The sequence below is a fragment of the Cyprinus carpio genome, chromosome A22 (assembly GCF_018340385.1).
Source record: "Cyprinus carpio isolate SPL01 chromosome A22, ASM1834038v1, whole genome shotgun sequence".
Lineage (NCBI taxonomy): Eukaryota > Metazoa > Chordata > Actinopteri > Cypriniformes > Cyprinidae > Cyprinus > Cyprinus carpio.
This window is the reverse complement of record NC_056593.1, coordinates 567,158-582,740: the sequence shown is the minus strand read 5'-3', so window position 1 is coordinate 582,740 and position 15,583 is coordinate 567,158. Positions and strand designations below refer to the sequence as shown.

At 37.5% G+C, this 15,583-nt stretch overlaps 1 pseudogene; it reads right to left on the bottom strand.

The window, feature by feature from the left end:
• Nucleotides 1–15,254, bottom strand: part of LOC122134941 — a 46,610-nt pseudogene extending 31,356 nt beyond the window's left edge.
• Nucleotides 15,255–15,583: the final 329 nt, after the last annotated feature.

The window sequence follows — 15,583 nt, the reverse complement described above, 5'->3', positions numbered from 1 at the left end:
TCGACTGTCCTGCAAAATTTAGCTACAACCCTAATCAAATACACCTAAAGCAACTAATTAATGTCTTCAGGATCGCTTGAAAATTAAAGGTAGGTGTGATTGATTAGAGTTGGAGCTGAACTTTGCAGGACAGTCGATCACCAGGAACAGGTTTGGACACACCTGATTTAGCAGTTTCGATTTAAGGGATACAGCGATAAAAGGGTTAATCCAAACCGTCAAGAGACACACACACAACACAATATATAAAACTTGAGTAACACTTTCAATAAGGTTTCAGTTATTAACATTAATTATATTAATTTACATAATAATTGTCTAGGGGTGGGCGATATGACCAAAATCTGATATCACGATATGATAAATGAATTAGTCTTCACTGTCTAAGTTATGTACATCTATCTATCTATATATCTAACTATCTATCTATCTATCTATCTATCTCTCTCTCTCTCTCTCTCTCTCTCTCTCTATATATATATTTTTATATATATATATATATATATATATATATACAGGTCCTTCTCTCAAAAAAATAGCATATTGTGAAAAAGTTCATTATTTTCCATAATGTAATGATAAAAATTAAAACTTTCATATGTTTTAGATTCACTGCACACCAACTGAAATATTTCAGGTCTTTTATTGTTTTAATACTGATGATTTTGGCATACAGCTCATGAAAACCCAAAATTCCTATCTCAAAAAAATTGCATATTTCATCCGACCAATAAAAGAAAAGTGTTTTTAATACAAAAAAAGTCAACCTTCAAATAATTATGTTCAGTTATGCACTCAATACTTGGTCGGGAATCCTTTTGCAGAAATGACTGCTTCAATGCGGCGTGGCATGGAGGCAATCAGCCTGTGGCACTGCTGAGGTGTTATGGAGGCCCAGGATGCTTCGATAGTGGCCTTAAGCTCATCCAGAGTGTTGGGTCTTGCGTCTCTCAACTTTCTCTTCACAATATCCCACAGATTCTCTATGGGGTTCAGGTCAGGAGAGTTGGCAGGCCAATTGAGCACAGTAATACCATGGTCAGTAAACCATTTACCAGTGGTTTTGGCACTGTGAGCAGGTGCCAGGTCGTGCTGAAAAACGAAATCTTCATCTCCATAAAGCTTTTCAGCAGATGGAAGCATGAAGTGCTCCAAAATCTCCTGATAGCTAGCTGCATTGACCCTGCCCTTGATAAAAACACAGTGGACCAACACCAGCAGCTGACATGGCACCCCAGACCATCACTGACTGTGGGTACTTGATACTGGACTTCAGGCATTTTGGCATTTCCTTCTCCCCAGTCTTCCTCCAGACTCTGGCACCTTGATTTCCGAATGACATGCAAAATTTGCTTTCATCATCCGAAAAAAGTACTTTGGACCACTGAGCAACAGTCCAGTGCTGCTTCTCTGTAGCCCAGGTCAGGCGCTTCTGCCGCTGTTTCTGGTTCAAAAGCACACGCCTGTGCACGATGGCTCTGGATGTTTCTACTCCAGACTCAGTCCACTGCTTCCGCAGGTCCCCCAAGGTCTGGAATCGGTCCTTCTCCACAATCTTCCTCAGGGTCCGGTCACCTCTTCTCGTTGTGCAGCGTTTTTTGCCACACTTTTTCCTTCCCACAGACTTCCCACTGAGGTGTCTTGATACAGCACTCTGGGAACAGCCTATTCGTTCAGAAATTTTGTTTCTGTGTCTTACCCTCTCGCTTGAGGGTGTCAATGATGGCCTTCTGGACAGCAGTCAGGTCGGCAGTCTTACCCATGATTGCGGTTTTGAGTAATGAACCAGGCTGGGAGTTTTTTTAAAAGCCTCAGGAATCTTTTGCAGGTGTTTAGAGTTAATTAGTTGATTCAGATGATTAGGTTAATAGCTCGTTTAGAGAACCTTTTCATGATATGCTAATTTTTTGGAGTTTTGAGTTTTCATGAGCTGTATGCCAAAATTATCAGTGTTAAAACAATAAAAGACCTGAAATATTTCAGTTGGTGTGCAATGAATCTAAAATATATGAAAGTTTAATTTTTATCATTACATTATGGAAAATAATGAACTTTTTCACAATATGCTAATTTTTTGAGAAGGACCTGTAAATATAAATATATTCAAAAAATCATTATCATTAGCATTATTTGTTTATTTATTTTCTTCTCATTCTAGTTACAAAAGTGATTTAGTCAAGAGCAGTGAGAGATTTTCATGAATGGCAGACAGGACGAATATTGGACAGCTTCCCCTTTAAGACCGAAGTCCAAATCCAATATATTGTTACGTATGTGCTTTCTCTCACAACTGTTTACAATCATTTAAAACCTAAATGACTGTGTTTATGAGGATACTTGCATTTGGACGCATATAAGTGTTTATGCAATCGTTCAAAGCCAATAAAGCGACAAAAATGCTCACAAGCTCTATTAGCAGCTGATGCGCGGCTTACGCACTCCTCTCACACAGAAACAGACAGCGCGCGCATATAGCTCTGTTTTTGTGTTTCAATGGCCTAAAATCAGTAGTTAATACATTTAAAAAAAAATGTTTTTAATATTTTTGTTTTTATGTTTGAGCTTATATATCTTTATTATCATAACAGTCTGAGTAATTCTGATTCTTGAACAGTAAACTTTGAAGTGTCAGCTTTGTGAACATATGTTGATTATGTATCTAGTCAGAAAGACTCATAACCAGAATCCTTATATTTTTGGGTATGTCATTTCTGTCTCTATACCGAAAATGGGGGTATACTGTTAAGGGGTCAAATTGCAGTGCTTAAAAACGCATTCAAACATTAAGTTTTCATGACCAGGCGCACAGCAACGTGACATGAGCGCGCCATGCTGTTATTCACGCGTCTGCCTGCATACATGTGTAATGCATGTGACTGCCGTCATTCAAATAATGAAAACGTATTGCCGTAAACAGTTTATTTTGCGGCACCACAAAATAAATGATAGAGCACAATATGAATCGATAGACTTTTAATTTCGTCCATCCGATTTAAATTGTCATATCGCCCAGCCCTAGCATTTAATAATGTGACTCTCTCTCTCTCTCTCTCTCTCTCTCTCTCTCTCTCTCTCTCTCTTTAACACACACACACACAAAGAATATACATAAAATTCTTGTAACACATTTCAGGATCTATAACCATTTTTAAAAATCCTTTTAATGATCTATAAACATTTGTGAAATGATTATATAAAACTATATTATCAGTAAAATTCATTAACTTTTTAAAATACATATTATTATTCTTTTAAAGTTTTGTATAAATGATTTAAATGCTCTATACGCGTGTAGCGTATGAGGCCTGAACCAGACAAATTAAAGATTCGATCGTGAGCATGGTTGAAACAAGAGAAGCCAAATTCCTCAGAAAGGCAACAGGAGGCTGTAAATCAACTCCTAGCACCACAGTCTGATAACCAACCAACTCTTTCAGAGAACAGCTTTCAACATTAACACCATTAGAACAATTATTGACAATTTCAATTCGAAGAAGAGATTGTCTAATTTGGAAGTAATCGAAGAGATGGACAGTCTGACCCTCACATGTAAAGCCATGAGAGTAAACAAGATCTTTGGATTGACTTCCCCCCCACCTAGCAGAACCAGACTGAAATTCCTAAGGAGACCTGTTAACCCCTCTGGTCTTCACAGGACATATCCTTACTCCCCAGAATGGCACAGAGAATGCCTTCCAATGCATATATGCACCAAAATGAACTCAAAAAAGACTTCTAAATGGATATCAGTCCATTTAGAACTCCATATCATTTATGTAACCCACACATTTATTATAATGTTTCTAATCACTTATTGTGTATGTCTTTTTAAATAACTCTTGAATAGCTTAAGGGATCATATTCATGTTTAGTATGTGTGTGTTCGAATCTTCTTGCTTGAAACGTTTCTGACCATCAGTTATTTGTCAAATGTATCATATTCTTGTTATAAGAATCATGTCCAAATTATACCCTGCAAGAGCGGGAAAATTCGGACCTCGTGCTTGATAACGTAACATATGATTTATGAATGGGTGGGACAGACAATGCAACACCCCGAGAAAAGACAATATCTAATTGGTCAAGACAACATTTGAGGTGTGGCCAAAATGCCAGTTTAAATACTCAGGACACCATCAAATTTTGCTTTTAGCTTTAAGCTTTCGTTTAGCTTTTGCTATCAGTCATGCCGGCTTTTAGCCTGCTTTTTAGCTGCTGCTTTTAGTCATGCTTTGGTCATCACTTTTAGCGTTCTTTGAGTGCTGTTCCAGCGTGCTTCGGCCTGCACGCCTGCTGCTACTTAGCCACGATGAGAAGAAACACGACCTAGTCTCGTCAAAATTTACTTCTATTCTTTTACTTTAGTTTCTTTTCTTTTCCGTTTGAGAGTTCGTGTTCTGAGTTAAGTTTTGTAACGCCATGTCTCCGAGTCTGACCTCGAGTGCCCGTTCAACTTCAACCAGCCCACAACTCCGCATCGTCAGCCTACGCCCAACCACGGGCTTCCCAAGACATCACTTCAACGACTACTGAACTTCCAGCCAATCAGCAACCTCGGGAAACCCCCTTTTCAGCGACAACAAAGGGAACCCCGTTACACAGGCATCACAAGTAACGTACCTCCAGACTCTAATCTGTACTGGTGTTACCTAATATAATTTTAACCTAATTGATGAACTCAATGCGAGGGTTAATTAAGTGATTGATGGTTGTTCATTTCTATGCAATTTCACATATTGCTGTAAACTTGGGGATTCCACATTTTCATTCTTTTAAACTCATCCTTTCCTAACTTTCTATCCTCCTGCAACTTGTGTGAATGTGTGAGTGTGTGTGCTTATATGTTAGATTAGTTTATATGTCTTAGATTTATCTAATAAAGGCTCATTCATATTGAAAAGAGAAGTATCTTGTGTTTTGTGCTCACAAGTTAATGTCTTAAACTGCAAATCTTGTAACTGTGCTAATTAATAGTGTTTTCACTATACTTTGGATATTAATATCCAGCATAGATTTGATGTTAAACGGCTCGTTCAGTGAATCGCTGGCCGTTTTAGTGATCAGCCGTGAAACAGTGATTCTGTTAAAATTCCCTTTAAAATCTTAAATGATTCCCTTTGAGCTAAATTGACCTGTTTCCCTTACAGCGTTTCTACAATAATTATTTAAAAGTAATCCTATAGCGTCTGGTGGCCATCATTGGCATTACAACTGCATGCTTGATCCAGAAGTTATGATAGTTTTAATTTTATGCTGGCTCCTGAACATGATAAAATTTATTAAAATTACTGTGTTTTCTAAGAATGACTTCTACTACATATGTAAAAAATTATGAAGGGTTTAGAATAAAAAACTGAAAAGATATATAGGAAAATAACTGTTGCATTTTTTAATGTTACTTTAATAAATCGCTAGGGCCACACCGTTCAAGGTATCCTAAAACCCGTAAGCAATTTAACATCTTCAGTATATTGGCATCATGTTGACAAAGTTTGGTGTGAACAACTTGTTTCTTCTTGGAGGAGTATGAATTAATTTACAGCATGATTTTTCAAAAAACCACATTAAAAATCAAAAATATCAGACTTCCTGTTGGTCGTAGCTAATGACTGTGAATTAGAAAGTTGTCTGGTTTTGATAAGAACAAAATATGTACCGAGTTTGGTGTCTGTAGCTAAAACTTACCCCCCCACTTTTGACAAAAGGTGGCGCTATAGAGTGCCTCCTCCACGGCCCTTTTATGACCTTTTGCCATTGTCTAGCTATCATTAATACTGATATGTGTTTTGAGTTTCATGAATGTGACTCTCTCTCTCTCTCTCTCTCTCTCTCTCTCTCTCTCTCTCTCTAACACACACACACACACAAAGAATATATATACAATTCTTGTAACACTTTCCATGATCTATAACCATTTTTAAAAATCCTTTTAATGATCTATAAACATTTGTGAAAATGATTATATAAAACTATATTACCAGTAAAATTCATTTAACTTTTTAATATACATATTATTATTCTTTGAAAGTTTTGTATGCTGTAAATCAACTCCTAGCACCACAGTCCGTATGAGGCCTGAACCAGACAAATTAAAGATTCGATCGTGAGCATGGTTGAAACAAGAGAAGCCAAATTCCTCAGAAAGGCAACAGGATGCTGTAAATCAACTCCTAGCACCACAGTCTGATAACCAACCAACTCTTTCAGAGAACCAGCTTTCAACATTAACACCATTAGAACAATTATTGACAATTTCAATTCGAGAGAAGGATTGTCTAATTTGGAAGTAATCGAAGAGATGGACAGTCTGACCCTCACATGTAAAGCCATGAGAGTAAACAAGATCTTTGGATTGACTTCCCCCCCACCTAGCAGAACCAGACTGAAATTCCTAAGGAGACCTGTTAACCCCTCTGGTCTTCACAGGACATATCCTTACTCCCCAGAATGGCACAGAGAATGCCTTCAAATGCATATATGCACCAAAATGAACTCAAAAAAACTTCTAAATGGATATCAGTCCATTTAGAACTCCATATCATTTATGTAACCCCACACATTTTATTTTAATGTTTCTAATCACTTATTGTGTGTTTTTTCAAATAACTCTTGAATAGCTTAAGGGATCATATTCATGTTTAGTATGTGTGTGTTCGAATCTTCTTGCTTGAAACGTTTCTGACCATCAGTTATTTGTCAAATATAACATACTCTTTATAAGAATCATGTCCAAATTATACCCTGCAAGAGCGGGAAAATTCGGACCTCGTGCTTGATAACGTAACATATGATTTATTATGAATGGGTGGGACAGACAATGCAACACCCCGAGAAAAAAAGACAATATCTATTGGTAAAGACAACATTTGAGGTGTGGCCAAAATGCCAGTTTAAATACTCAGGACACCATCAAATTTTGCTTTTAGCTTTAAGCTTTCGTTTAGCTTTTGCTATCAGTCATGCCGGCTTTTAGCCTGCTTTTTAGCTGCTGCTTTTAGTCATGCTTTGTCATCACTTTTAGCGTTCTTCGAGTGCTGTTCCAGCGTGCTTCGGCCTGCACGCCTGCTGCTACTTAGCCACGATGAGAAGAAACACGACCTAGTCTCGTCAAAATTTACTTCTATTCTTTTACTTTAGTTTCTTTTCTTTTCCGTTTGAGAGTTCGTGTTCTGAGTTAAGTTTTGTAACGCCATGTCTCCGAGTCTGACCTCGAGTGCTTGTTCAACTTCAACCAGCCCACAACTCCGCATCGTCAGCCTACGCCCAACCACGGGCTTCCCAAGACATCACTTCAACGACTACTGAACTTCAGCCAATCAGCAACCTCGGGAAACCCCCTTTTCAGCGACAACAAAGGGAACCCCGTTACACAGGCATCACAAGTAAAACGTACCTCCAGACTCTGATCTGTACTGGTGTTACCTAATATAATTTTAACCTAATTGATGAACTCAATGCGAGGGTTAATTAAGTGATTGATGGTTGTTCATTTCTATGCAATTTCACATATTGCTGTAAACTTGGGATTCCACATTTTCATTCTTTTAAACTCATCCTTTCCTAACTTTCTATCCTCCTGCAACTTGTGTGAATGTGTGAGTGTGTGTGCTTATATGTTAGATTAGTTTATATGTCTTAGATTTATCTAATAAAGGCTCATTCATATTGAAAAGAGAAGTATCTTGTGTTTTGTGCTCACAAGTTAATGTCTTAAACTGCAAATCTTGTAAACTGTGCTAATTAATAGTGTTTTCACTATACTTTGGATATTAATATCCAGCATAGATTTGATGTTAAAGGCTCGTTCAGTGAATCGCTGGCCGTTTTAGTGATCAGCCGTGAAACAGTGATTCTGTTAAAATTCCCTTTAAAATCTTAAATGATTCCCTTTGAGCTAAATTGACCTGTTTCCCTTACAGCGTTTCTACAATAATTATTTAAAAGTAATCCTATAGCGTCTGGTGGCCATCATTGGCATTACAACTGCATGCTTGATCCAGAAGTTATGATAGTTTTAATTTTATGCTGGCTCCTGAACATGATAAATTTATGAAACTTACTGTGTTTTCTAAGAATGACTTCTACTACATATGTAAAAAATTATGAAGGGTTAGAATAAAAAACTGAAAAGATATAGGAAAATAACTGTTGCATTTTTTAATGTTACTTTAATAAATCGCTAGGGCCACACCGTTCAAGGTATCCTAAACCCGTAAGCAATTTAACATCTTCAGTATATTGGCATCATGTTGACAAAGTTTGGTGTGAACAACTTGTTTCTTCTTGGAGGAGTATGAATTAATTTACAGCATGATTTTTCAAAAATCCACATTAAAAATCAAAATAGCAGACTTCCTGTTGGTCGTAGCTAATGACTGTAAATTAGAAAGTTGTCTGGTTTGATAAGAACAATATATGTACCGAGTTTGGTGTCTGTAGCTAAAACTTACCCCCCCACTTTTGACAAAAGGTGGCGCTATAGAGTGCCTCCTCCACGGCCATTTATGACCTTTTGCCATTGTCTAGCTATCATTAATACTGATATGTGTTTTGAGTTTCATGTAATTCTAAGCATGTTATCAGCCTCAAAAGCACCAGAACATAATATTTAAGTTTGACACGTTGCCATGGGAACACTATATTAGATATCAATATCCCCACAACAGATTTACATCGGCCGTGTTTTGTCATTATTCTGATGCAGTTTGAAGCAAATCGAGTAAAAATAAGATGCTGAATTCAAAGCATTTTGAAAATGACACATTTCCTGCTGCCAGATGGTGGTTCTATAACTTTGACTCCTAATAGTTACATATATGCGATCGGCATCATACATCGAACAATCCGATGAAGTTTTATAAAACTCAGGTAGTGTATGTGGATGTTATTAGACATTTCCTGTTTCTCATTTTTCGCCCTAATTTCAACGCCTCACCACAGGCAAACCATTTGAGATTTCAAAAATCCCCTGGCAATTTTTCATCCCCAATGTCTTGAGATCATATTCACCGAGTTTCGTGGCGAACGGTTGAAAGTCCTCAGAGGAGTATTTCAAATTCCAGAGCATGCTTTTTTTAAACAGCCCTGAATAGCTGACTTCCTGTTGGGCGGAGCCTATGACATAGAGCGCGAAAGTTATTTGGCTCAATGAGATCTATAAGTGTACAGAGTTTCATATAAATACATGCAAGTATGTGTGAGCTATGGTTCAAGATTTCTGACTATTTTCCAGGGGGCGCCGTAGAGCCCCTGTGCCACGCCCGGGTCCCAGCCTCTGCAGCTTCCTGATGGCCGCAGGTTCCAATGTGTGTGCCAATTTTCAAGAGTTTTTGAGTATGTTAAGGCCTCCAAAAACCCCCCGAAGGTAAAAAAATAAAATAAATTAAAGCTGCAAGCAGCGATGAACAGGCCCTCGCACCCGGGCTCACCACCACCAGGTGGCTTTTGTAAAACAGCGAACGGCGAGAAATATGCGTTTAATGTGGTAAATATAAGAGGAATATGTCAAAGTCATTTATATGTGCCAATCGTCCTGCTGCCAGCTGGTGGCGCTATGACTATAACTGGATTTTGTCATGTAGATTTCTTCAGTCCAGCACTTTTATCAAGCATATGAAATTTAGGGCAGATTGAACATGGAATGTTTGAGTTAGTATAAAGTATGTTGCGTCCTATTGCCAACAGGTGGCACTATGATTATAATTGAACATTGGCCTTTAGATATCTTCAGGCCATGACTCTTATCAAATATTTGAAGTTTGGTGCAGATTGGACATTGCATGTTTAAGTTAGTGTAAAATAAGCCATTTTCTGTTGACAGCAGGTGGCGCTATGATTATAGTGGAATAATGACCTTCAGATGTGTTCAGGCCAAGACTCTTTTCGAACATGTGAAGTTTGGGGAAGATTGGACATCTTATGCCTGAGTTACAACAACTTCTATTCCCATGGCGAGACATCAAACTTTGTCACGGCACCATGGCCACACCCTTCAATGAAACCTCAAGATGTTCACAATTTAACATCGCAAAGGCCTTTAGATTACACTGACAAAGTTTGGTGTTGATCTAAATAAATCTCTAGGAGGAGTTCGTTAAAGTACAACCCTTGAAAATGGCAAAACCGACACAAATTTTGCAGAGAAAATTCAAAATAACTGACTTCCTGTTGGGAATCGAATTACGTACCAAGAGACTTTTTTGTAGGTATTGGTGTGTTACATGTGTGTACCAATTTTTGTACATGTACGTGAAATGTAGCTCGAGGCGCACTCCGTTGAAAATGTATAGGTGGCGCTATCGAGGCATTTTGCCACACCCAATGGAATATTGGCCTTCAGATGTGTTCAGGCCAGGACTCTTATCGAACATGTGAAGTTTGGGCAAGATCGGACATTTTATGCCGGAGTTAAAATAACTTTTATTCCCATGGCGAGACATCAAACTTTGTGATGGCGCCATGGACACGCTCTTTAACGAAAACTCAAGATCTTCACAATTTAACATCGCACAGGCCTTTAGAATAGAGTGACTGAAAAAAAAAAATTATGTCATAAAATTTCTCGGGGTATTTTGTTACGGTGTAAAATATGTCACTTCCTGTTGCCAATAGGTAGCGCTATGACTATAACTGAATATGGGCATATCAATCTGTTCAGGTCAGGAGTCTTATCAAACATGTGAAGTTTGTGGCAGATTGGACATTGTATGTCTGAGTTATAGCAACTTCATTTTTCATGGCGAATCACCGAAATTTGTCAGGCCGCCACGGACACGCCCTTCAACGAAAACTCAAGATCTTCGCAATTTAACATCACAGAGGCCTTTAGATTAGGCCTACCAAATTTGGTGTTGATCTGAATAAATCTCTAGGAGGAGTTCGTTAAAATACAACGCATGGAAATGACAAAAATGACACAAAATTTGCTCATAATATTAGAAATAACCGACTTCCTGTTGGGTTTCGGATTTTGCTCCAAGAGACTTTTTTGTAGGTATTCAAGAGTTACATGTGTATACCAATTTTCATACATGTACGTGAAACACAGCTCGAGGCGCACTACGTTGAAAGTGTATAGGTGGCGCTATCAAGCCATTTTGCCACACCCACTTCTGAAACCCATGTCAGATGTAAATTTTCGCCAGTTCTGATGCGTGTGCAAAGTTTCGTGACTTTTCCAGCATGTTTAGGCCCTCAAAATTGCGATTCATTTTGGAGAATAATAATAATAATAATAAATATAGCTGCAAGCAGCGATGGCGGGCTCAAGCCATCATCACAAACGCCACCCCGGTGGCATCAGGTAAACTGTGTCCAGCGGGCACATGCATTTACAGTAACCCTCTGGCACTCAGGTTTTAAGGGATACGGCAATTAACAGGTTAATCCGAAGCATCAAGACTTTGAAATCACATTTACAGAACAATATTCATTAAGAAAGTGAAATTAAATGATTAATAAACTATTTTATTCGAACCCTTGCTATTTTATATTCTAATAAAAGTCTTGGCTGTGGAACATCTGTAATAGAGTAGCTGGATGCAAATAAAGTCATGCCTTTTACTTTTTTTCCCTGTTTGCTATTTCACATTCCTGTCACTGAAGCGTTGTGGCCTAAGACACAGAAGGCAACTGAAACAATGTGGTTTAAGTCAAGGTGATTATTAGGGGTCCAAGCACATTGGTTTGTGAAGATGATGCAGTTACACAATGAACGTGTCTCTTTTCAAGTAAATTATGAGTCCTTATGTGAGTACTATTATATGCACAACATGAAAATATATAACTAATAGTGTCCCTTCTACACTTTTTCCATAATGTGTGATAACTTGAAAAATATGTTGTCAATACAATTAAAATAACAAAGTAATGGTATTTAGGAGATGATAGCTTTTGCATAATTACTATATTGGGCTTTATTAAAGTTTATGAAAAAAGAATGAATGTTTATGCATTTTTTATTTATGCACATAAATGAAACAATTTCAAGTCTTTGAACATATCTTGAAGTATTTGCTATCCTGTGGCGCCATCGAGTGGATAACATTAGCATTGTGGCCTTCATTTTTGAACAACATTATGAAAGGGGCCAATATTTTTTGAATGATTATAAATATTTAATGATTAGTTTACTGATAATATACCCACATTAAAATCTAATTTACTGATTCTGTGTCTTATTTCATGCTTAATCATGAGTTTAATTTTCAATTTACATTTTTAAGCAGTGTTGAATGATTACTATGTGAGTTGCTAAATTTTTTGTTTTTGTTTTGTTTGTTTTATTTATTTTTATTATTTTTTTTTAGGATTTACATTAAAAAAAATTAGCCTACTTCAAACATTTTAAGCAGCTTGAACAAAACCTGTTAATATTTATTACAGACCACTGTAACTGTCTATAATCTAAAAAACAAATTTATTATGAAAATAAAAGTGTGTACACCAGTTAAATTGGACGATAAAGAAATTGCTAACAATAGTTTAATAGTGCATGTTTTAAGTTTATAGGTGTTTGGATGCAGAAATGGACAAATCAAATGTAAAATAACATGTCATCGATTTAGTTAAATATAGATTCATTCCTGTTAGAGCAAAATAATAATAATAATAATAATAAATACATGAATACATACACACATACAAAAAAAAAAAAAAAAAAAAAAAAAAAAAGCAGCCAAGACGAATGACTTTCTGTTTATATAGATTCAAATTGAAGACAGGAAGCAGCTGGTAAATGCAGTCACTTTAATATTCAAATCCAGTATCATGATCCACTTCAGATTTATTTCTCAAATTTCACGTGGCTGTTTTCGTTTATATTCGCCAAGCTATTATGTATTTTGAAATAATCTTGTAAGCGATTTGTTCGTTCTTGCGACGAAAAGCCAGAATCAGCGTCCTTTGGCGCTCGAGAGATCGATGTTATTCTGCCCTTAGTCTCGCGCTTTCAAATAGTATTTCTTTTCACAATTAAACAGCTCAAAAACACCTGAATTCAGCTCTTGTTGTGTTCTAATGGGTGGATTGTGTGCATTCGCGGTAATATATTGTTTTAAAAGGCTCTTAAAACTATACAAATGCTTTTATTGTGAGCTCGTTGAGACTGCACGCGCTGATGCAGCGGTGATTTCTCTCTGGTCTTTCTCACTGTTCTGGCCAGACATCAATTATTAATGAGATCTTAGCCGGTAATAATAACATATGTTGGTTCAGCTTGTCAGTGTGAATGAAACGTGTATTTATTTGTCCGTTCTCGCCGAAAAACCATCACCGTGTTCTGGAGCACAGAGCAATCGATGTGATGTTCAGCCCTTAGACAAAGAAAATCTCACAAGCACTCATAAACTGGGCCGCATTAATGCACGGGCTTACCTGGGCTTAAGCCCAGGGCCCCGGGCTGGGGGAGGGCCCCGATGATGCCGGAAAATATTGTAATCGGATTTTATAATTCGTTGGCTGTCCCTTTAAAATTACGCTTTATCGCTTTGCTTTGAATGCACGTGCGGGCGTTGCAAGTCCTACTCGAGAAGTGTCAGTCAAACCCTCTCACTCAATTAACCCTGCAATCATCAGTCACAGTGGGCATTGTTTAATTGTCTGAAATCCAATAAAATTCATCATTGTCTGAAAGCATTCAGTTATTGGCCTGTATCGAACTCACGTGACATACTTTCGTTGAATTCTTTATAAGATAATTGCCGCCTATTCTAATGATGACAATAACTAATCTAATGGCTAATCTAATGTGACAGCAATGTCTCGTAAATATGACAGTGGTTCGCAAAAAAGAAAAACAGCACAAGATAAAGTAGAACGTCAGAACAGTTTGTTAAAAAAAAAAAAATCCGAAACTAACATCATATTTTAACGCAGGCCCAGGGAAAGATGAAGATGCAGATAATGGTGAAGGGAAAAGGGAATCACCGCCATTTACAGGTTGGTTGTGATATACTAGCAGGCTGGCAGCAGTAGCTAGATATGATAGTCTATCAAAATAATTAACTCTTTTTAAACTTAACAACTTAGTTGAGCTCCCCAGTAGCCTAGTGAGTTAGCCACCACACTAGAGCTGTGGATTATAATAATGTTTATGTATTGCAATGTTGATGCGAACGATTCTGCATACATGTAATTAAATAGGCCTTATCATAGTGGCATAATGATTTAAATAAAGCACTCTTGTTACTATTAAAGTTGCGTATGCCTTCAGAAGCAAACACTTAATTGCGCTTGATGTTCGTATCACTTCTTTAAAGCAAGATATTTGGGCACATTTAGTTTTTTACTAAAAGAAAATGCATGAATGAGAAAATCGTGTAGGACGTGCTTGATGTTAAAATTACTTTTTAATCTCAATAATAAGTCATGAAAAAGATCTCTGTAATCGTGTTGACTGACACACCCTAAGCGCGAGTGCAAAAAACCCTCACAGTAGAGGTCTGCGCGGGACTGTTTTTTAAGTCCCGCTCCCGCTGGGGTTATATCCGCATCCTCCGTTTCCCGATATATATACACTCTTTGTTCACCCGCTGTCTGCTTAGAATAATTTTCTTTCCCGACCCGACCATCCCGCTAAATTTAGATCTCGTTTCCAAAATTTCACATTTCCATTTCCACGGAGAAAATAAAAATGTTGTCTGCACAAAAATTTTATTTATTATTTTATTCGCCTTATCAAGATACGAAATTTAACATTTTACTGCCAACACAGTAGGGGAAAAAATGTCGAAGAGAAAAAATAAATAAAAACGCAGACTCTGAGCCCTCCTTTTAATATTTCTTGATACTGTTGTTGGATGTGGAAGTATCTCACTGACATTAAACTTTCCGATTTTTGCTGCTGTGTCGACCAAATGTTGGGCCAGCTGATTAAAACCTTTTCCGGACACAGTATCATACAGTCGAATGTCTTGGCAAACAAATTCAACACATTTTTCTGTTGTCTCTTTTTTAAACTGCTCTGGCACCGGCCTAGACTTTGTAAATGCCAGTTTAGTTTGACCCTTTGTGATGATGCATGAGTCCCGCCTTAAACCCGAGGTTCCAGTCTTGTGATTGCTGAACGGGAATACTTTTAGGCATTTATCACATTGCGCAAAAGGTTTTTTTTTTTCATCTGCGTCTATGATACATGAAAAAGACTCCCATACATCAGACTTGCCTGATGTGGGTTTCTTAGCAGTAAACTGACCATTTTCCAGTCCAAGTTGAACGTCCTTTAAGGACAGCGCATCAACACTTTGCTCTGCCATACTTTTTGAGGGCCGTATATTTACAACCGGTACAGTCTGCCCTGAGGACCGTTATTCACATGCGTGCATAACGGTCATGAGTGCAGGGCAGGCTGTAGCCTATACCGGGTGGTCGATAAGATTAAGTAAAGCAAAGATATGCTGTTCTGAAAGGACGTCGGGAACGTGATATTGAATGACCGACCGCTGCCGTTCAAATTACACAGTTACCGACCGCTACCGTGTTTTAGTTGGAAATTTAAACCCGCGGCGCAAAATATGTAAAAAAAATGTTTTTGTTTTTTTTTTCATAAAGTGAGATGCATTCTCGATAATATCAGATCGTTAAA